Source organism: Rhincodon typus, chromosome 19 (genome assembly GCF_021869965.1).
Source record: "Rhincodon typus isolate 14 chromosome 19, sRhiTyp1.1, whole genome shotgun sequence".
In the NCBI taxonomy this organism is placed as follows: domain Eukaryota; kingdom Metazoa; phylum Chordata; class Chondrichthyes; order Orectolobiformes; family Rhincodontidae; genus Rhincodon; species Rhincodon typus.
In genome coordinates this window covers 56,516,212-56,537,412 of record NC_063350.1, presented here as the reverse complement: position 1 = coordinate 56,537,412, position 21,201 = coordinate 56,516,212, and the positions used below count along the sequence as shown (strand labels likewise).

General features: G+C 42.0%; 1 non-coding gene across 1 annotated transcript in view; it reads left to right on the top strand.

Annotated features, from left to right (window-relative positions):
* Positions 1-20,681, top strand: part of rab22a — a 39,640-nt gene extending 18,959 nt beyond the window's left edge. Inside the window, exons 2-3 of the transcript XR_007264215.1 lie at positions 20,399-20,478; positions 20,578-20,681. This is a non-coding gene — a transcript (RAB22A, member RAS oncogene family). The remainder of the gene's footprint in view (positions 1-20,398; positions 20,479-20,577) is intronic.
* Positions 20,682-21,201: the final 520 nt, after the last annotated feature.

Here is a 21,201-nt window from a genome sequence, read left to right as displayed (position 1 = left end):
CCGCCTCCCACTCTCTCCCTATTTATTTCAAAACCCCCTTCCCCTCCCCCTTTTCTGATGAAGGGTCTAGGCCCGAAACGTCAGCCTCTCTGCTCCTATGATGCTGCTTGGCCTGCTGTGTTCATCCAGCCCTGCACCTTGTTGTCTCGGATTCTCCAGCATCTGCAGTTCCTACTATCTCTGGTACAACAGTCTGGTTTCATTTGTTAAAATTGTTTCCTTGTATGTGCTTTTTCAAGCCATGGGTGTAGTCATTCCTCTGCTGTAACTGCAGCACCTTCACCAAAAGAAGATACCGTATCTTTTCTTGAATCAGTCCAGACACTTGATACTGCAACTAAACTCTTGTAGCCTTGGCATCTTTGCCAGATGAATCCCTTTACCTGCACAATTGGATTGGAGATGGCAGTGTTCTCTGCTCAAGTTGCCTTGAAGCACATCAGCATTGGGATAGGCAGCCATTCTCCTCCTCCTCCTCCTCCCCCCTTGCAGGAGAAAATGCCTGCACATTGAATTTTACAGTACGTTCTGGCAAACAGCTTATATTTCAGAATAGTTGACAAACTTCAATGTTAGAACATCCCACCACTTAGTCATGTTCACTTTTAGTTTTATGCCATGGTTTTCCACTGCCTACATTGACATTGTCTTCTCTCTGATCAATGCATATAATCTTTCACAGATTTAACCATACACATGGGCTTTATATGTCCTTTGCAGGAAAATTATGGTCAAAAAATGGCCTGTCCCGTGTTCCATGAACTCATGTTCTTGCGTGATCTAACTGTATCTGCTTTGAGTGGTCAGTACAGTCATATGACAAGGTTACATAAGTTCTGCTGATCTAGGGAATTATCAATTTAGATTTCTGGTTTCTCCCAAGCATCATTCTGTGGAACTTGCTACTATGCTGGCAGCTGATGACTGACAGAACTAAAATTTCATGTCATCTACTCTTCTCTTCTTTTTCTTTGAGTTCAGCCACAGATGTGGGTGATCCTGGCTGGACCAGCACCTCTTATCTGTAATTGCCCTTGAGGAACTGGTGTGCTGCATTCTTGAACTGCTGCCGTCCATTTGGTATGGTAATATCCAAAATGCAGTTAAAGAAGGTGTTCCAGCATTTGGATCCAGCAATACTGAAGGGATTGCAATATACTTCAAGTCTGGATGGTGAATAGTTAGAGATAGACTTATAGGTAGTTGTGTTCCCCTGTAGCTGGAGCCAAGTCCTTCTACATGGTAGTGGTCACTGGTTTAGAAAGTGCTGTCAAAAGAACATTGGGGAATTTTGTAGATGGTGCATGCTGTTGGTAATGGAGGGAGTGAATGTTTGTGGATGTGGTGCCAATCAAGGGGCTTGCTTTGTTCTTGGTGTCAAGTGACTTGAGTGTTGGAGCTGCAGTCATCCATGCAATTGGGGAGTATTCCATCACTCTCCTGACTTGTCCCGTGTAGATAGTGGATAGGCTTTGGGGAGTCAAGAGGTGAGTTACTCACTGAATGTTCCTAACCTCTGATCTCCTGTTGTAGCCCTGTATTTATATAGTTAGTCCAATTTAAGTTTTGATTAGTGGTAACCTCAAGATGTTGATGGTGGGATATTCAGCAATAGTAATACCAGCGAATGTCAAGGATAGTGTTTTGGTTTTGTGCATTGGGGATGGTCATTGGCTGACATTTGTGTGACGTGAATGTTACTCAGCTCAAACCTGGATATTGGACGGTTCTTGCTCCATTTGGATGTGCACTGCTTCAAAATCTGAAGAGTCACAACCGATGCAGAACATTGCAATCATCAGCAAACATCCCCATTTCTGACCTAATGACGGAAGGAAGGCCATTGAAGCAGCTGAGGAACCTGACTCATTTTGACTTCACTTTTGTCTCTATTCAACCTTCCTTTAGTTGCCTTCTGACAGATAAATGACAATCTCTGTTTATCTGTCTCCTCAGGACTATAAACTCTGTTTTCACCTGACAATTTGGAATGTATACTTTGTTCAGTGGAATGTAGATGTTGCTGACTAGACCAACATTAATTGCCCTCTTAAGGGATCCAATATTCCTCCTCTATCTTCTTCTAGCCATGAGGCAACTTCTTCACCTGTTTAAAATTAAATTTTTAATATGTCAGTACTATGCTCAAAATCATGTTTGGGGGTGAACGTCCAATAGCAAGTGGGATAATGTCTTGGTGGCGTATTTTGGGGAGCTAGGAAGGAGATCATAAAGCAGAACTTCAAAGATCATAATCTCTGGCTTACTCCCTACCCTAAATTGTATTGAATGTGGAAATAAGATTATGGTGATGAATTGTGTCTAAGGAGATGGTGTAGGAAGAAGAGCCTAATATGATTTGCTTTTTTGATTTTTAAATAAAAACTCAATAGAATCATGGAGGTCTACAGCACAGAACAAGGTCCTTTTGATCCAGTGTATTTAACTATTCTAATCCCATTTTCTAGCACTTGGCCTGTAGTCTTCTATGCCTTGGCATCACGCATCTCTCCTTAAATGTTATGAGAGTTTATGCTGTAGTCTGTAACAGACGGAGAGTTCCAGATTCTTACCACATTCTGGATGAAAAAGATTATTCTCTTATTCCTTCTAAACCTCCTTCCCCTTAACTTGAATCTATGCCCCCAGTCACTGATCCTTCCTCCAAGGTGAAAAGTTTCTTTCTCTCTACCCTATCTGTGCCCATCATAATGTTATACATCTCAATCGTGACCCTCAGCTTCTTGTTCTCCAAGGAAAACAATCCCATTCTATCCAAATTTTCTTCATAACCAGACCTCTCCATCGCAGACAACATCCTGCTTAATCTCTACTGCAACCTCTCCAGTGCTGTCATGTCCCCCATTAATGTGGATTCCACAACTGCACTGCAGTTTTTCTTCCTGCACCATCTCCTCAGACACAATTCATCGTTATTTATCTTTCTTCTATATTCAATTGTGTAGTGCAGGGAGAAATTCAGAGAATATGATCTTTGAAGGTCTAGCTATGGCCTTACCAATGTTTTATACAGTGCATTCATAACCTCCCTGCTCTTAAACTCTATGCCTCGGCTAGTAAAGGCAAGTACCCCATATGCCTTCTTAACCACTTTATTCTTAGGGGACCAGTGTACTTGCAGACCAAGGTCCTTGTGATGCTCAGTGCTTCAAGATCCTACTATTCATCATTTGTTTCCTTACCTTGTTTATCCTGCCCAAGTGCATCATCCCTCATTTATCCAGATTGGAAGATGAAATTCATAGAACAGCCTGCCTATTTCCTCCTGTAATCTAAAGTTGTCCTCTTCACTACATACCACCCCACCAATTTTTGTCTTATCTGCAGATTTACTGATCAACCCTCCTACATTGAAGTCTAAATAATTTCTATAAAGCTCAAGCAGCAAGGGCCTCAATACTGACCCATGCACAACCCCACTGGACCCAGACTTCCAGTCAGCAACAGCACCTCTCCACCATCGCCCTCTGCTTCCTGCCATTCAGCCAACTGTAGATCCAATTTGCCAAATTTCCTTGAATCCTAAGGGCTTTTATTTTTTGCTATCAGTCTCCAATGTAGCACCTTATCAAAACCTTTGCTGAAGTCCAAGTAGACAGCATTAAATGCATTAACTTCATTTACACACCTTGTCATCTTTTCAAAAACTTGAATCAAGTGGTTAGATAAGACCTGCTGTTAGCAAAACCATGTTGACTGTTATTGAGGAATCCCTGCCTCTCAAAGTGCAGATTAATTCTGTCCCTCAGTACCTTCCAATAGTTTCCCCACCACTGAGGTCCGACTAACTGGCTTGTAGTTTCTTCTTTTATCCCTTACTCCTTTCTTGAATATGGCTGTCCTCTGGTTCCCCTGTTTGGCCAGAGAGAATTGAAAATTTGATTTGGACTTGGGACACAATCTCAAAATTTGCAGATGGCACAGTGCTTGGAATTATTATGAGCCAGCAGAAGGACAGTGATAGACATCAAGGGGTGACAATGATCAAATGTGCAGATGTGAAGCTGGTGAAATTTAATGCAGAGAAATATTTAGTGGTTCATTTTGGTAGAAGGAAGGAAAGGTGTTATCAGCTAAGTGTTACAATTCTAAAATGGGGACAGAGTATAAGAGTCTTGGGGGTAGTTATGCACATCTTGTTTACGGCTTTAGGACAACTTGAGAAAGTTAAGGCACACTGAATCATTGTGACTTTGCACACCTAGTGGTTAGCGTAAGCCATAGAGGTATAGAGCAACAGCAGGAAGTGGGGACACAGTAACTGGTAAACCGATAAAGCAGGAGCACGGTGAGAACCTTTAGTGTTGCTACTGTTGATGTCATAACTTCAAAAGGTGAGAAACACCCTGAAATGGAGAGGACAGGAACCTGATGATTACTATTAAACCTTACCTGCAGATTTACAGCAGTGGGAACTTTGTTACAGTTGGACTTCCTACTGTTGTGAAAAGGTTCACAAAATAAGTCTAATTCTAGCCTAAGGTATTAATTGTAAGTTTGAGATGTCCGGAGAGGCCAACGGAGTGGAACGTGCAGCCTGTCATATGTGGGGAGTCATGGACGCAGTCACTGTCCTAGGTGACCATGTACAGGAATTGATCCCAGCTGCAGAAAGTGGAGCTCCAGGCCTCAGAGCTTGAGTGGTGGTTGGAGGCTCTGTGGCGCTCTGCAAGGCTGAGTGTTGCGTGGTTTAGATGGTTACGTGTTTAGAGAGGTGGTCACACCAAAGTTCAAGGGACTGCAGGAAAGAATGGAATGGGTGATCGCCGAACAGGCTAACTGGTATTCTATTTGAAAGCTGCTGAGGGTGCTGGTACCTCAGAGGAATGCAGTTAGAGCCAAACGTCTGGCACCACAAGCAGCATGACTGTACAGAGGTTGAGGAAGAGTGGTAGTGATAAGGGATTCTTTAGTCAGGGGAGCAGGCAAGCATTTCTACAGCTGAAGATGTGACTCCAGGATGGTGTGTTGCCTTCCTGGTCCCAGGGTCAGGTGTGTTACTGAATGGTGGGACAGTGACGAGTTAGAAGTTGCGGTACACGTTGGTACTAATGTTATGTGCAAATTGAGGAATGAGGTCTTGAATCAAGAATTCTGGCAGCTAGGCAATAGATTGAAAAGCAAGGCCTCAATGGTTGCAATCTCTGGATTACTCCTGGTGCCCACATGCTAGTGAGTTTAGAAATAGGACAGATTAATATGTAGCTCAAGAATTGGTGCAGGAGGGAGGGTTTTAGATTCCTGGATCGCTGGGAAGTTGGGAGATGTACAAACGTGATAGTCAGCACTTGAACCACATTGAGATGAACATGCTTCAGGGTAGGTTTGCGAGTGCTATTGAAAGGAGTTTAAACTAGTCCGGCGGGGAATATTGAAGAAACAGTGACGTCATTCTACGACAAAGGAAGAAAGTCGGTTCAGGTATGTTGAGTGTCGAGAGATTAAGGCAAGGCTGGATGATCTTTACTGTAATGCTAGGAGTGTAATAGATAAGGCTGAGTTAATGGCGTGGATTGACGCATGGAAGTATGATTTTGTTGCCATCGCAGAAACACAGTTGAGGGGAGGGCTGGGCTGACAACTCAACATTCTGGGGTATAGGATCTTTAGGTGAGACAGCGGAGGGTGTAAAAAGGGTGGTGGTGTAACATTATTAATTAAGGAGTCAGCTCCTGCAATAAGAAGAGATGATATCTTGGAAGAGTCCTTTGTAGGTAGAAGTTAGGAATGTTAAGGGGGCAGCTGCTTTATTGGGAGTGTATTATAGATCCCCAAAAAGTCAGTGGGAAATAGAGGACCAAATAGGTAGATAGCTGACAGAGGTCTGTAAGAAGAGTGTTAATCAGCTAATTCTACTAGGGAATTTCAACTTTCCCAATGTAAATTGTGATAGTAATAGTTTTAATGATATGGAGGGGCAGATTTCTTGAAATGTACCCAGGGGAGTGTTTTTTTTTAATCAATATGTAGAAGACCCAACAAGGGACTGCACAGTGCTGAATCTGGTTCTGGGGAAAGAAGCTGGATAAGTGTTTGATGTGGCAGCGGGGAAACATTTAGGTGACGGCAACACAACACAGTACAATTCAAATTTGTTCTGGATAAAGGGGAGAAAAGGCCTGCAAAAGATTGCATTGGTTTGGGGGACGGCAGATTTTATTAGAATAAAGCAGGATTTGGCCACAGTGGACTGGGAAAAGGTCCTCTCAGCTAAATCTACAGCAGAGCAATGGTGGGGCATTAAAAAAGGAGCAGGGGAAAGTACGGGCCAAACATGTATTCTTGAGAGGGAAATGTAGGAGCAATAAGTTGTGAACCCTGGATGTCTAGGACAATTAAGGACTGAATGAGGCTCTTCTAGGGCTTTTAGCAAGTCCCAAGAGAGCAATTCAGCCCTAGAGGAATACAGGAAGTGTAGGCGGGAATGTAAGAAAGCAATTAAAGCAAAAAGGGGGCATGAAAAAGAACTTGATAACAGGATTAGGGAGAATCCTAAGATTTACATGCATTAAAGGGAAGAGATTAGCCACGAAAAGAGTGGGCCCATTAGGGACCAAAGGGTCAACCTGTGTGTGAAGCCTAAGAATATTGGAAAGTTGGTGAATGAGTACTTCAGCCTTCACTCTGAAAAAGGAAAGTGTAGGTACAGAATTTAGGAAAAGGGACAGTGAGGAACTTGCACAGTTTGACATAGGAAATGGGGAGGTATTGGAGGCTTGGTGGGGCCTAAAAACACAAGGCACGATATTGCAGGGGCTCTGACATAAATTTTAATTCCTCTCTGGCCATGAGGGAAAAAGTGCCACAGGACTGGAGGATGGCTAATGTGGTTCCACTTTTCAAGGGTGATAGAAATGAACTAGGAAATGACAGTCTGGTGAGTCTCATGTCAGTGGTAAGGAAACTATTGGAGAAAATTCTGAAACAGCAAATTAATACCCACTTTTAGAAAGGCATGGTTAATTGAAGATAGCATGGCTTTGTCAGAGGGAGGTCATGCCTAACAAATTTGTTAGAAATTTTTGAAAATGTGATCGTATGTGGATGAGAGAAATTTAGTTGATGTAGTTTATATGGATTTTAGCAAAGCTTTTGACAAGGTCCCACACGGGAACCTGAAAAGCTTAAAGCACGTGAAATTGATGGAAACTTGGTGAGATGGATCAGAAACTGGTTTAGTAATAGGACATTGGTAGAAGGCTGTTTGAATGACTGGAGGCCAGTGTCCAAGGGTGTACCACAAGGATCAATTTTGTTGTTTTATTGTTAGTTCTATACATCAGTGATATACATGAAAATGTGCGGGGAATGTTAAGCAAGTTTGCAGACAACACCAAGATTCGTAGTGTGATTATTAGAGAAGATGGTTGTAGGTTAAAGGAAGGTATAGATGGATTGGTCAGATGGGTAGATTAGTGGCAGATGTTATTAAACCCTGATAAATGCGAGGTGATGCACCTTGGAAGAAGAAACAAGAGGGATCTTGGTTTAATTGGTCACAAATCCCTGAAGTCGGCAGAGTGCATGAATAGGATAGTCAAGAAGGCATAATGGGACATTTGCTTTCATCAGTTGTGGCATAGAGTATAAGAACCCCAAGGAGATAATGTTGGAGTTGGACGGAGCGTTGATCAGGCCACAACTGGAGTACTGTGTGCAGGAAGGATGTGAAAGCATTGGAGGGATACAGCTTGCTGGCTTAGTGGTTAGCACTGCTGCCTCACAGTGCCAGGGACCTGGGTTCAATTCCACCCTCCGGTGACTGTCGTGTGGAGTTTGCACGTTCTCTCCATGTCTGCACGGATTTCTGCTGGGTACTCCAGTTTCCCCCCACAGGCCAAAGATGTGCAGGCAAGGCGGATTGGCCATGCTAAATTGCCTGTCGTGTGCAGGAATGTGCAAGCTAAATGGATTAGCTGTGGGGAATGTAGAGTTACAGGGAATTGGTAGGAGGATGGGTCTGGGTGGGATGCTCTTCAGAGGGGCGGTGTGGACTTGTTGGGCCGAATAGCCTGTTTCCACACTGTAGAGATTCTATGAGGCAGTTCTCCAAGATGTTGCCTGGGATGGAGAAATGGAGCTTTAAGGAGAGATTAGATAGAACAAAGAAGACTGAGGGAGGACATGATAGAGATGAAGAAGGGTCCTACTCTGCCTGGCCTCCTGTGTTCATCCAGCTCCACACTGTTTTCCATGATAGAGGTGTATAAGATTGAGGGGTATGGACAGGGTGAATAGAGAGCAGCTGTTCCCCTTGGTTGAGGGGTTAATAATGAGAGGGCGTAGTTTTAAGGTTTTGGGCAGGAGATTCCGAGGGGATTTGCAGGGGGTAAAAAACAGTTCTTGCTTAGCAGGTGGTAGGATTCTAGAATGCATTGCCTGGGAAGGTAGTAGAGGCTGGAAACCTTAAATCTTGGAAGTATTTGGATCAGTACCTCAAATATCATAAATTTCAAGGATATAGGACAAGTGTGGGAAATTGAGATTTAGCACACTTCTAGTGATAGTTATGTCGGTGTAAATTCAATGGGCCAAAGGGCCTCTCTGTGCTGTATGAATCTAATCTATAACCTATAGCACCAGACCGAAACAGGCCCTTTGGTCCAAAATGCCCATGCCGACGAGGTTTCCCAAATTGAACTGGTCCCATTTGCCTGCTTTTGGCCCATATCCCTCTAAAACCTTTCCTATCCATGTACCTGTCCAAATATTTTTAAGTGATTTACTTATACCAGTCTCTACCACTTCCTCTGGCATATACACACCACCCTCCATGTGGAAAAAGTAGCCCCTCAGGTCCCTTTTTTAAATCTTCCCCCCTGTCACTTAAAACCTATGCCCTATAGTTTTGGACTCGCCTATCCTGGGAAAAGACCTTAATTGTTCACCTTATCTATGCCCCTCATGATTTTATAAACCTCGAAGATCAGTCCTCAACCTCCCATGTTCTGGGGAAAATGTCCCAGCCTTTCCTTATAACTCAAACCTCGCAGTCTCAGTAACATCCTTTGTAGATCTTTTTTGCACCTTTTCTAGTTCAATAACGCCTATAGCAGGGTGACCAGAATTGTACGCAGTACTCCCAATTGTGGTCTTATCAGTGTCTTGTACAGCTGTAACATGGCATCCCAACTCCTGCTCTAACTGATAGAGAAATATGCAGGACACCACCTTCGTCACCCTGTCTACCTGTGACGCCATTTTCAAGGAACTGTGCGTGTTTATCCCTAGGTATCTGTTTGACAATACTCCCCAGGGCCCTAGCATTAATTGTGTAAGTCCTGCCCTGGTTTGTCTTGCCAAAATGCAACAATTCACATTTATCTGCTTTAAACTCCACCTGCCATTCCTCGGCCCACTGGCCCAGTTGATTAAGATCCCATTGTGCTCTTGGATAACCTTTTTCACTGTCCACTATACCACAATTTTGGTGTCATCCGCAAACTTACTTACCGTGCCTCCTATGTTCTCATTCAAATTGTTTCTATAAATGATGAACAGCAGCGGACCCGGCACTGATCCTTGCTGCACACTGCTAGTCACAGGCTTCTAGTCCGAACAACAACCCTCTATCATCATCCTCTGTTTCCTCCCATGAAGCAAACTTTGTATCCAGTTGGCTAGTTCTCCCTTGATCCCACGTGATCAAACCTTACTAACCAGTGTACCATGCAGTACCTTATCGAAGGCCTTGCTAAAGTCCATATAGAGAATATCTACTGCACTGCTGTCATCTACTTTCTTGGTCACCTCTTCAAAAAAACTCAATCAAGTTTGTGAAACACTATTTCTCACGCACAAAGCCATGCTAACTATCCCTAATCAGTCCTAGCCTTTCCAAATGCATGTATATTCTATTTCTTGGAATCCCCTCCAACAACTTACCCACCACTGACATTAGGCTGACTGGTGTGACTCCCTGGCTTTTCCTTGCAGTCTTTCTTAAATAATAGCACAACATTAACCACCTCCAGTCTTCCAGCACTTCATCCATGGCTGTTGATGATACAAGTATCTCTGGGGCTTGGCAGTTTCTTCCCACAATGTATTGGGATACTCTGTTGATCAAGTCCTGGGGATTTATTTACCTTTTATACATTTTAAGACCTCCAGTACCACCACCTGTAATGTGGACTCTATTGAAGACATGTGGAATGTACTTCCTGAGACTGGTGGGAGGCAGATGTAACTTCCAAAAACGACTGATGGGAGTGGGACTGGCAAAGTTGTGGATCGCTGGTGAAAACATACTAGGCTGAATGGTCTCTTTCTATGTTGTAGTCTGAGCTAGCATTGTATAAGTAGAGTAAGAATAGGGGATACTGTCAATGCTGCTCGTCACTTTGAAAAGCAGGTTAATCTGTTTGTTGTTTTGGATTGTTTCATGCTTGCTCGTTTAAATGCGCACAATTCTCATGAAATTGGCAGGGAAGTTGATGAAGAGGGAATACCAAGCAAATTACTTGGAAATAGAGATTTACTTTCAGGAAACCTTAATATTGTGTAAAGCAAAAACTTGACTAACTAATAGTTTGTAAAATGAAATGAATTTTAATTGACAACTGACTGGGGCAATATAATCCTTACAGTCATAGTGGAGAAGAATTCTATTCCTCAGTGTTTTATTTAAATCTTTTTAAGTAGCATAATAATGCATTGCCTCCCACCCCCCACATCTTTTTCAGAGTCCACTTGTACATTTTTAGATTCTCAAGATTTCTTTTAGTAGCAATAAATTTTACTCGAGGCTGTATTTTACTGGATTTGAAATGTATCTGTTCCCCTCCTTTTGGCTCTTTTTGCCCCTGTTCCTTAAGTTATACTTAGCCAAGGGATTTTCATTTGGTTTCTATGGAATCACAGGCTATTTGATTGTCAGGGCAGGTGGTGAATCACAGCCAGACTTCTCCTGCTCTGACAATCGCTGTCATGATTTCGGCAAGAGCTACTGGGTAACAATGGAGCATGAACCTTCGCTAGTTTTTCTTGCCTGGTCCGCTGTTTGTTAACACTAATTTGTCTGAATACAGCCAAGGCTGGAAACATGGGGTACCTTGCTGCTTTGTCCTTTTTTATGATTTGCACGTTACTATGCACCTCGCGACTTCGGCAGAAAGACGTAAACAATATATTACAAGCAGGGTAATGGAAAGCATAATGATACTGTGTTGGCAAAGCAGAAGGTTTCATATAGTTTTATATATGGGAACATCATTTTAATCACTAAAATTTGTGATGCAGTGCATGTTAAATTGCGAGGGATTCAACAAATGCAGAAATCCAATGTTTCAAGGGTTCCAGACTGATGATTGTTAAAACAATTTTCAAAACAAAATGAGGGGGAACTGTTCACTGAATTTTGTCTTTTATTAATCAAGAACACTTAACTAGACGCAGAACTTTGTGACCTTTTGGAATTGTGGGGATGAAATGAGAACTAAATAGTTTTCTTAATTATAGGAAACTGAAATCTGTAGATGATGGCTAACTAATTAAAATAGCAAAAGGATGAGGTTTTCTTATAATCTTGCCATCTTCAGAGCATGAAATTTTTTTGGTGTCAAAATGCATTGAGCAATTGATTTACGCTGTAGAACGCCTTTGTCTGTTTCTGCAGATCTATGATTAAAGCAAGTAAAACTGGTTAGAATTTTTGCTCAGCCTTATATACCTGTGTTGAGGGATGAAGCAGTTATTTGAATTCACTGATGTCATATATCAGTTTTAAGAATTGGAGATGTTCTTGCACGAACGTTTTTAGAAATCTTTTAATTTATCCTGACAAGTTATTCTGCAAATTGAAATTTATAATCTAGCACCAAGTCACTGAAAACAGTGACGTGTAATTGTTTTACACAAAAGCTAAACAATCTGTGAAATCATAATTGGAATAAAAGTGTCAGGAATGAGGGGTAACAGTGTGGAGCTGGAGGAACACAGCAGGTCAGGCAGCGTCAGAGGAACAGGAAAGCTGACATTTTGGGCGAGGACCCTTCTTCAGAAATGGGGAGGGGGAGGAGAGCTCTGGAATAAATGAGAAAAGGTTTGGGACTGGGGAGGGTAGGTGGTATGGTGATAGGTGAGTGCATGTAGGCAGTGGTTGGGATTGGTCAGTGAGGTGGGAGTGGCGGATAGGTGGGAGAGAGGATGGACAAGTAGTGTCAAGTCAGGGAGGCAAGGATGAGGTGGGGTTGGTTATGGGATGAGGTTGGGAGTGGGGAGATTTTGAAACTGGAAAATTCCACGTTTAGGTCATCGGGCTGTAGGCTCCCGAGGCAGAACATGAGGTGCTGCTCCAGTTTGTGGGTGGCAGGCTGGGAGATATGATCGCCAAATTTGCTGAGGATGCAAAGACAGGTAGGAAAGTAAATTATGGAGAGGATGTGAGGAGGCTCAAATTTATATAAATTAAGTGAATGGGCACAGATGTGACAAACAGTATAATGTTGGAATAAAATAAAACTATATTCAAGTTTCTGGAGCAATATGTTGTGCGAAAAGTAGTACTGAAATTTTTTAGGACCAAATTACTGCACATGCTGGAATCTTTTGGAAGGTCAAGTACAGGTGGAAATTATACAGTGAATGACGGAACCCTTAGGAGTATTGATTGATAGGCAGAGGGATCTGGGTGTGCAGGTTCACAGATCACTGAAGGTGGCAGCACAGGTAGATAAGGTACCTGTATAAAGATAAAGAAGGCCTATGGCATGCTTGCCTTCATTGGAAGGGGCATTGAGTATACGGATAGGCAAGAAGTGCTGAAATTTAATTAGGCCACACTTGGAATATTGTGTACGGTTCTGATCACCACATGACCAGAAGCATGTGGTTGCTTGGAGAGGGTACAGAAATGGTTTACTAGGATGTTGCCTGGTATGTGGGGATTTTAGCAATGAAGAAAGATTAGATAGACTGGGTTTGTTCTCAAAGGAACAGCGGTTGAGAGATGAACTGATAAAGTTTATAAGATTGTGAATGGCATGGATAGAGTGGAAAGTATGGGGCTGTTTCCCAGGGTGAAGGGGTCAGTTACTAGGGGACACAGGTTCAAGGTGCTGTGGGGGGGTGGTGCTTGTGTTTAAATTAGATGTACGAGGCACGTTTTTGACACACAGGGTAGTGAGTGCGTGGAACGTGCTGCCAGAGAAGCTTGTGGAAGCAGACACAATAGCAGTATTCAAGATGCACCTGGATGAATACTTGAATAGGGAGGGAATAGAAGGATACAGATCCTGTAAGTAAAGACAGTTTTAGTATGGAAGGGCAAAATGTGTTGGCACAGGATTGGAAGGCCGAAGGACCTGTCCCTGGCTGTATTGTTCTTTGTTCTTTGTAATTCCTGCTGCCAAGATAGATAAAGTGTATTACCTAAATGATGACAGTGCAAAGCTCTGAGATGCAGAGGAATTTCTGTATCCTACTGCATGAATCACCAGTTTAGTCTGCGTTACATGCATACAAGATAGGAACACAAAATTAGGAATGTTAGCATTTATGGAAACCAGAATTGAATACAAAAATAAGGAGGTTATTCTTCATTTATACGGGGCACTATTGAGCGTGTATCTCGAGTACTTGCACAGTATTGGTCACCTTATTTTAAGGAAGGATGTAAATGCATTGGAGGCTGTTGAAAAAAATGCTTACTCAGCTAATAACTCATATGGAATTATGTTATGACAAAAGAATGGGCAAGCTAGTTTGTATCTGCTGATCTTTAGAAAAGACCTGACTTACTTGATGCATTGATTGACCTGTTCTGAGGGCCATGGCAAGATGGAATTGGAGAGGATGTCCTCTTATGGGGGGGATTTTTTTCTTCTGTAACTTTTGTCCTGAGGTTTGAGAGTCCTTTGAACTTTCTGCCTGAAATGGTGGTGGAAGCAGAATCCTTGAATAGTTTTAAGGTTGAAAAGTTATCAGAGTTAGATAGGACTATGGATTTGAGGTTCCAATTATCATCCGTGGTCTTATTGAATGGCTGAGAAGGCTCAAGGGGCTGAGTGGCTTACTCCTCCTAACTTGTATGTTCAAATGCAGCAAATAAAATATTGCCATAAATTGCAGTTGTAATGAAGAGTCACTGGATTTGAAATGTCAACTCCCCACAGATGCTGGCAGACCTGCTGAGTTTTGCTTCAGACCTCCAGCATCTGCAGTTGTTTTATTAAGAAATTGCAACCTCCACCTTTTATCTTCAGGTTTCTGGAATCCTTAAAAAGGAAATTAGAAAGCAACATACAGAAGTTATTTGCAGGCATTGGTGCACATGGTGGAGCAAGGAGAATTGTGATTTATTTTTCCAAAGGTTGCAAGAAGCCCTGATATTTATAATTACAATTTGAGGAAGCAGAGACTCTGATTCTGCATGATTCTGGTTATTAGCTGGCCTTCCACCTTCCTTCCTCTGCAAAATTGAATTAACTGTCCCAATCGCTCAGCATCCTTTTCACTTGCTATGAATTTGTCTTCCAGTCCACCAACACCAACAACTTGCATTCCAAGATGCGTATTCACATCCCTTCATAATCTTGCCCCCTCTGTATCCCTGTAACTTGCACTTGCCCTACAATCTTTGCACAAGTGTCTGCCTCCAAATCTGGCTCTTTTCACCATACCAATGGTGGTGGCTGTGCCTTCAACGACTAAGCCTTCAACATTACGCTTTTTACACTTTACCTCTTTCCCCCCGCCCCCCCGATATCTGTAACATTCTTACAATAAGATCTTCTTTTAAATTATGCCTCTTTAACCAAGCTTTTTCTGAAGCCTAATATTTGCAATTTTTGTCTGGTTTTATTCATGTTAAACACCTAAGGACATTTTTGTTAACGAAACACTTTTTTTTTAAAAAACTGTCAGCATCCTGCACATAATGTCAAGTTAGACAGTTGTTGAAAATCATTCACCCTATTTATTCCTTCTGTATGACAGTTGGTATTGAGCTTCTATAGGAGGGGAGCAATTAGACTGGAGTCTGATGACACTTATCACTGTTGCCTATCGTTCAAAAATGTTTTGCGCAGTTTAATCATGGTGCTAGATTTCAGTAGGGCTAAATATGCTTAAAATGAGAGAGAGGATCTGCTGATTCAGGATAACTAGAGTAGAGATGAAAAATTGAATGCATTTAAAACTACATTTATTGGATAGGAAAGTCTGCATGCTTTAAAAATGGTGCGTGGTAAGTTAAAAGCCCAATGGTATCTCTGTTTTTATGGACAAGTTAACTGTACCTATTTTAGTGGATACAAGTTTATTATATAAAAGAAAAGGCTTTTAGGTTGGTGTTGCACCAGTAGTACTTTAGTAAATTATTTTGGAATTTAGTGACCAGGAACTGTGTAAAGTCTTTGATTCAAGTCAGATTTCAATTCAGTTGCTGAATGGCTATGTTGTGTGGTCCGTCCTTCCGAAAATGAAGTAGTATTATCAATACTCAGAAATATCGAAATTTTGTTTCTGAAAGTCCAAGGCACTGAAGTTGATTGACATTTCTACTGTTGTCTTATCTAAAACATAGTATGTGAGCACAGCTGAAGACACTCAATATTGCAAAGGCTCTGAGAAGAATTCGGCAAGATTTCAGCTTTTAAAACTAGACATACCCCTACTCAAATGGTTGTAGCACAGTTGCAACACCGGCATGTACCCAACAGTGTGAAATAACCCAAATAACCTGACCACAAGCAGCAGGACAAATCTGACCTGGATCACTGTCCCATCAGTCTGCCCACCATGATTACAGCAGTTTGATAGTGCTGTTAAAGTGTTGCTGCTGTTGGTGGCACGGTGACTCAGTGGTTAGCACTCCTGCCTCTCAACACCAGAGACCTGGGTTCCATTCCTCCCTCAGGTGACTGTCTGTGTGGAGTTTGCACATTCTCCCTGTGTCTGCGTGGGTTTCCTCCGGATGCTCCGGTTTCCTCCCACAGTCCAAAGGTGTGCAGGATAGGTGGATTGGCCATGCTAAAATGCCCGTAGTGTTCAGGGATGTGCTTTGAGGGGCGGTGTGGACTTGTTGGGCTGAAGGGCCTGTTTCCACACTGTAGGGATTCTATGATTATTGAGCAGGTTATTGCTATTAATCAATGATGCTGAGTTGGCATTCTGCCAGAGTCACTTAGCTCCTGTCCAAAGATGAATTAAAGAACTGAACTCCACAGCTGAGTTGAGTGACATAAGGCAACATTAACATAGTATCAACTCCATTGGAATCAGTGAGAACTCTTTCATTGGTGGGAGTCATACTCGTGTCCTTAAAAACACATGCTGTAGAAATTCAGATGTGGCAGCATCTGTTGAGAGAAAATAGTTTCAAGTTCTGTGACCCTTCTTCAGAACCAGTAGTTTGCTTCAGATCTCCAGTATCCACTTTCTTTGTTTTATTTACATGTTTGTGCTTGTTGGAAGCTTATCCTCTCAGCACAAGGACATCTCCTGCAGTAGTTCCTCAGGTACTATCCTAGACCCAATCATCTTCAACTGCTTTGTCAATGATCTTCCCTCCATCCATAAGGTCAGAAGTTGGGATGTTCATTCAAGATTGGACAATATTCACTGTTTGCAGTATGCCAAATATAGAAGCAATCCATGTGCATCTGTAGCAAATCGTAAGCAACATTTTAGCTTTTGCTGCACATCAGCTTGAATGTTATTTGCCATGTTGATTTCCACCACCACTTTCTCAGACAATTAAGGATGAGCAATGTTGGCCTAGTCAGTGGGCCTATATTCTGTGAAAAGAATGTAAACAAAGAAACTAGGATACCTTCCTGTGTGCCTCTGTGCTACAATTGATGATGTTTTTACCGATTAGCAGTACAATGTTACCTGGATGAACGTTTGTTCACAAAACACAAATCTAGTATTAGCGAGAGGCAACATGGTTTTGTGAAGGGGAGGTCGTGTCTCACTAACTTGGTTGAGTTTTTTGAGGAAGTGACGAAGATGATCGATGAGGGTAGGGCAGTGGATGTTGTCTACATGGACTTCAGTAAGGCCTTTGACAAGGTCCCTCATGGCAGGCTGATACAGAAGGTAAAGTCACACGGGATCAGCAGTGAGCTTGCAAGATGGATAAAAAAACTGGCTCGGTCATAGAAGACAGAGGGTTTCTGAATAGGGAGCTGTGACTAGTGACGTTCCTCAGGGATCAGTGTTTGGACCTTTGCTATTTGTAATATATATAAATGATTTGGAGCAAAATGTAACTGCTATGATTAGTAAGTTTGCTGATGACACAAAGATTGGTGGAATTGTGTATAGCAACAAGAGCCGTCAAAGGATACAGCTCGATTATAGATTGGTTTATGTCTTGGGCAGAGAGATGGCAGATGGAGTTTAATCTGGAAGAATGTGATGTAATGCATTTTGGAAGGTCTAATCCAGATGGAAAATATACAGTAAATGGCGGAACCCTTAAGAGTACTGATAGGCAGAGGGATCTGGGTGTACAGGTACACAGGTCAGTGAAAGTGGCAACGCAGGTGGAGAGGGTCGTCATCATGGCATACGGCATGCTTGCCTTCATCGGCCGGGGCATTGAGTTTAAAAATTGGCAAGTAATGTTGCAGCTTTATAGAACCTTAGTTAGACCGCATTTGGAATATTCTGTTCAATTCTGGTGACCGCACTACCAGAAGGATGTGTTGGCTTTGGAGATGGTACAGAAAAGATTTACCAGGATGTTGCCTGGCATGGAGGGCATCAGCTATGAGGAGAAGTTGGAGAAACTTGGGTCATTCTCAGTGGAATGACAGCGGTTGAGGGAGCGACCTTATCGTGGCCTACAAGATTATGAAGGGCGTGGACAGACAGAAGCTTCTCCCCAGGGTGGAAGAGTCAGTTACTAGGGGCCATAGGTTTAAGGTGCGAGAGGCAAGGTTTAAAGGTGATGCATGAGTGAAGTTTTTTGCACAGCGGATGGTGTGTGCCTGGAACTTGCTGCCGGGGAGGTACTGGAAGCAGATACTATAGTGACTTTTAAAGGGCGTCTTGACAAATACATGAATAGGATGGGAACAGAGGGATACGGTCCCCAGAAGGGTAGGGGGTTTTAGTTGTGACAGGCAGCATGTCAGTGCAGGCCGAAGGACCTGTTCCTGTACTGTAATTTTCTTTGTTCTTTGTTCTTCTAGTTTGGAATCTAATTTACCAAGGAGGTGATAGCCTAGTGATATTATCGCTGGATCATTCTGGGAACCTGGGTTTGAATACCACCACAGCCAATAACAGAATTTGAAATCTATAAAAATCTGGATTTAAGAGTCTAAGGATCATGAAACTATTGTCAATCATCAGAAAAACCCATCTGGAAACTGCCATCCTTACTGATCTTGCCAACATGTGTCTCCAGACTTTCAAGCATTGTGGTTGAATTTTAACTTCCTTTCTGGGCAATTAGGGATGGTCAATAAGACACCTTTTATCCCATGCATGAATTTAAAAAAATATCATTTTTATCGACTGCTGCATCTTGATGCATCTTGTTTACTTGCATGGTGTTCTGGCTCCTTTGGCTTTAATGGTTAAGTATGTGCTGCACGTGTTTGTGTGAAATCTCGTCACAATCTTCAAGCATGCAACGTTGCTACTTGCTGGACCTGATGGTTTAGATATCACCTCTCTACCTTTCCGGTGTCATAAACCTTTACACTTTTTTTCCAGATGTAGTGGGCTCTGGTTTTACTTCTTGTCTACAGATTAATTGAAGCGTAGGTGTTCAGCATGTGTGGCTTTTCTGATCATTTTGATCAGCAGTAGAATCTGATCATTTTGGCCCATGATAATTGTGCCTTTAGACATGATCTGTGTGAATCTAAGGCAATACATTTTTCAGATTATCAACGTTAGAATGTGAACTGTTGAATGACTGTGAGATGACTTGAGTATTTGTGGGTGAAAACACCATTAGATATGGTCTGATTACTGATCTTAAGGAACAGCACAAAGAGCTTTCTGTTGATGAATGAAAGCAAAGTCATATTAGTTCAGAATGTGCTTTGGACTTTGTAGATTTACCAAGTCTGTTTATTGAGAATTGTCCTATGAGTCCTGGGGAATTAATTTTAATCTTTTGGAAACTACTGTAAGTCACCCAGAAGAGCAGGGCTTTAAAAGTTGCTTGTTTCATTTTATTCAAACATTTTTAGCTTATGAAAATATTGGAGCTGGTACATTGCATTAGTAGGTGGATCAATTTGACAAACCAAGGTGGTTGGAAGGGGTTCATGTTACGAAAAATGCACCCGTTAATGTGAGAGTTGACAGCCCCAGCATTAGTATCTAACAAGGTGAGAAATTCAGCTGTTGCATGCTCCGTGATTAAATCAATGACTAAGTTTGCCAAAGTGATTGTTTAGATAAGGAACTGGTGGATTCCCTGGTTAGTTGATTGTGCAACAACACATCAGTATGTGTTCCTCTTTGGGAGTGGTGAAAACTTGGTAGATTGCACAGTAAACTTAAATTTAATTTGTGGTTGGTTGGCTCGTCGAGCTGGTTCGTTGGTCCGCAGATGTTTCGTTACCCTGCTGGGTAATATCATCAGTGCAGCCCCCGATGAATCGCCGTTGTGTTTTCCTGCCTGGTTTTTAAACTCTGGAGCTTACCTCACTTCCAGTTTTCCTTCGTAGTGGAGTGTATACGGGGTCGAGTTCTATGTGTTTGTTGATGGCTTTCTTCGTGGAGTACCAGGCTTCTAGGAATTCCCGTGCCTGTCTCTGCTTTGCTTGTCCCAGTCAAATTTGATTCTCACAAACCCACATCAACCCACATCAACCCTATGACAACTGCTCACCCAAACCAAAGACCCACTTCCCATTATGGACAGGACCAATGTCATCTATAAGATTCCCTGCAGAGACTGTGACAAACACTATATCTGACAAACAGGAAGGAAATTAACAACAAGGGTACATGAACACCAGTTGGCTACAAAAAGACGCGACCAATACTCACTCATCTCTATCCACGCCAAATTCAATTCCCACCATGTAAGTTTTGAACACTTAATTTGGCTTGCAAAAATCAAGGAAGCCAGATTGTTAGCTGGTTCACTAATTTACTTCCGGGAAGTCCAATCTAGCTGTGTGGAAATCCATATAATACCAATATAGTTCACCGTTCACTGGCTTCTGCAGTGGCCTGGAAAGCAACTTTGCATCATAAAATTTATGTAGGCCCATTGCAGCTGTCCTGCTGGCCCAGAAAATCACTTGTAAAATTCAAATTTTGTACTTAATTTCAAAAAAATGATTTGGTTTGAAATATTCTTAGTTTTTTGGTTTTATATCCCTTTTTACTCATCTGAACAAGGACTATTGAAAGAATGTAAAATAACCACTTTTTTTTTCCTTTCATGTATATCTAGGACACGGGTGTCGGTAAATCCAGCATTGTTTGGAGGTTTGTGGAAGATAGTTTTGACCCAAACATCAATCCCACAATCGGGTGAGTAGAACAAGGATTTTATGTAAGATGTACTTTTGAGAATGTGTACTGTTCTACCTGTGAGTGTTGTTTAATTTATGTTTTGTGGTCTGTATTCAGGGCTTCTTTTATGACAAAAACAGTACAATATCAAAGCGAGTTGCACAAGTTTCTGATCTGGGACACAGCTGGTCAGGAGAGGGTAAGTGAATAAAATGCAGCTTGACTTCAGGAAAGGTGTGTGTGTGTGAGTGAGATGTTTTGAGGGAATTAATTGTGAATATTTTCCTTGACTTTGCCTCAATGGTCCCAAGTTTTGATTCCAATGAATGAGCATTCATTTACCCCTCAATTGCCTATGTAATTTACAACAGGGTCAGAGATTTTTTAAAAAGTGTTTTTACTATACATCTTATTTTTAATTTTGCTGCATTTCAAAAGTACTTAATTAGCTGTAAAAAGCTGAGATGATATGAGTTGATGAAAAATAGGGTATGGCTGCCAATGTGGCTGTCTTTTATTTTAAACTCCAGAAAACATGAAATAGTAAACATGCAAATGAAGCGTAAGCATTTAATGCTCACTACCCCCACGCTCTTGATACTTGGCCATGCCCAACAAATTGTAGTCTAGCCAGCAATACCCATGTCCTGTGAAAGAATTTTTTAAAAATCCAGTACTGGATGTCAGACAAATCGAGGGAAAGTGAGGGGACAAGATGGTGAAATGGATCTGGGCGTCTGC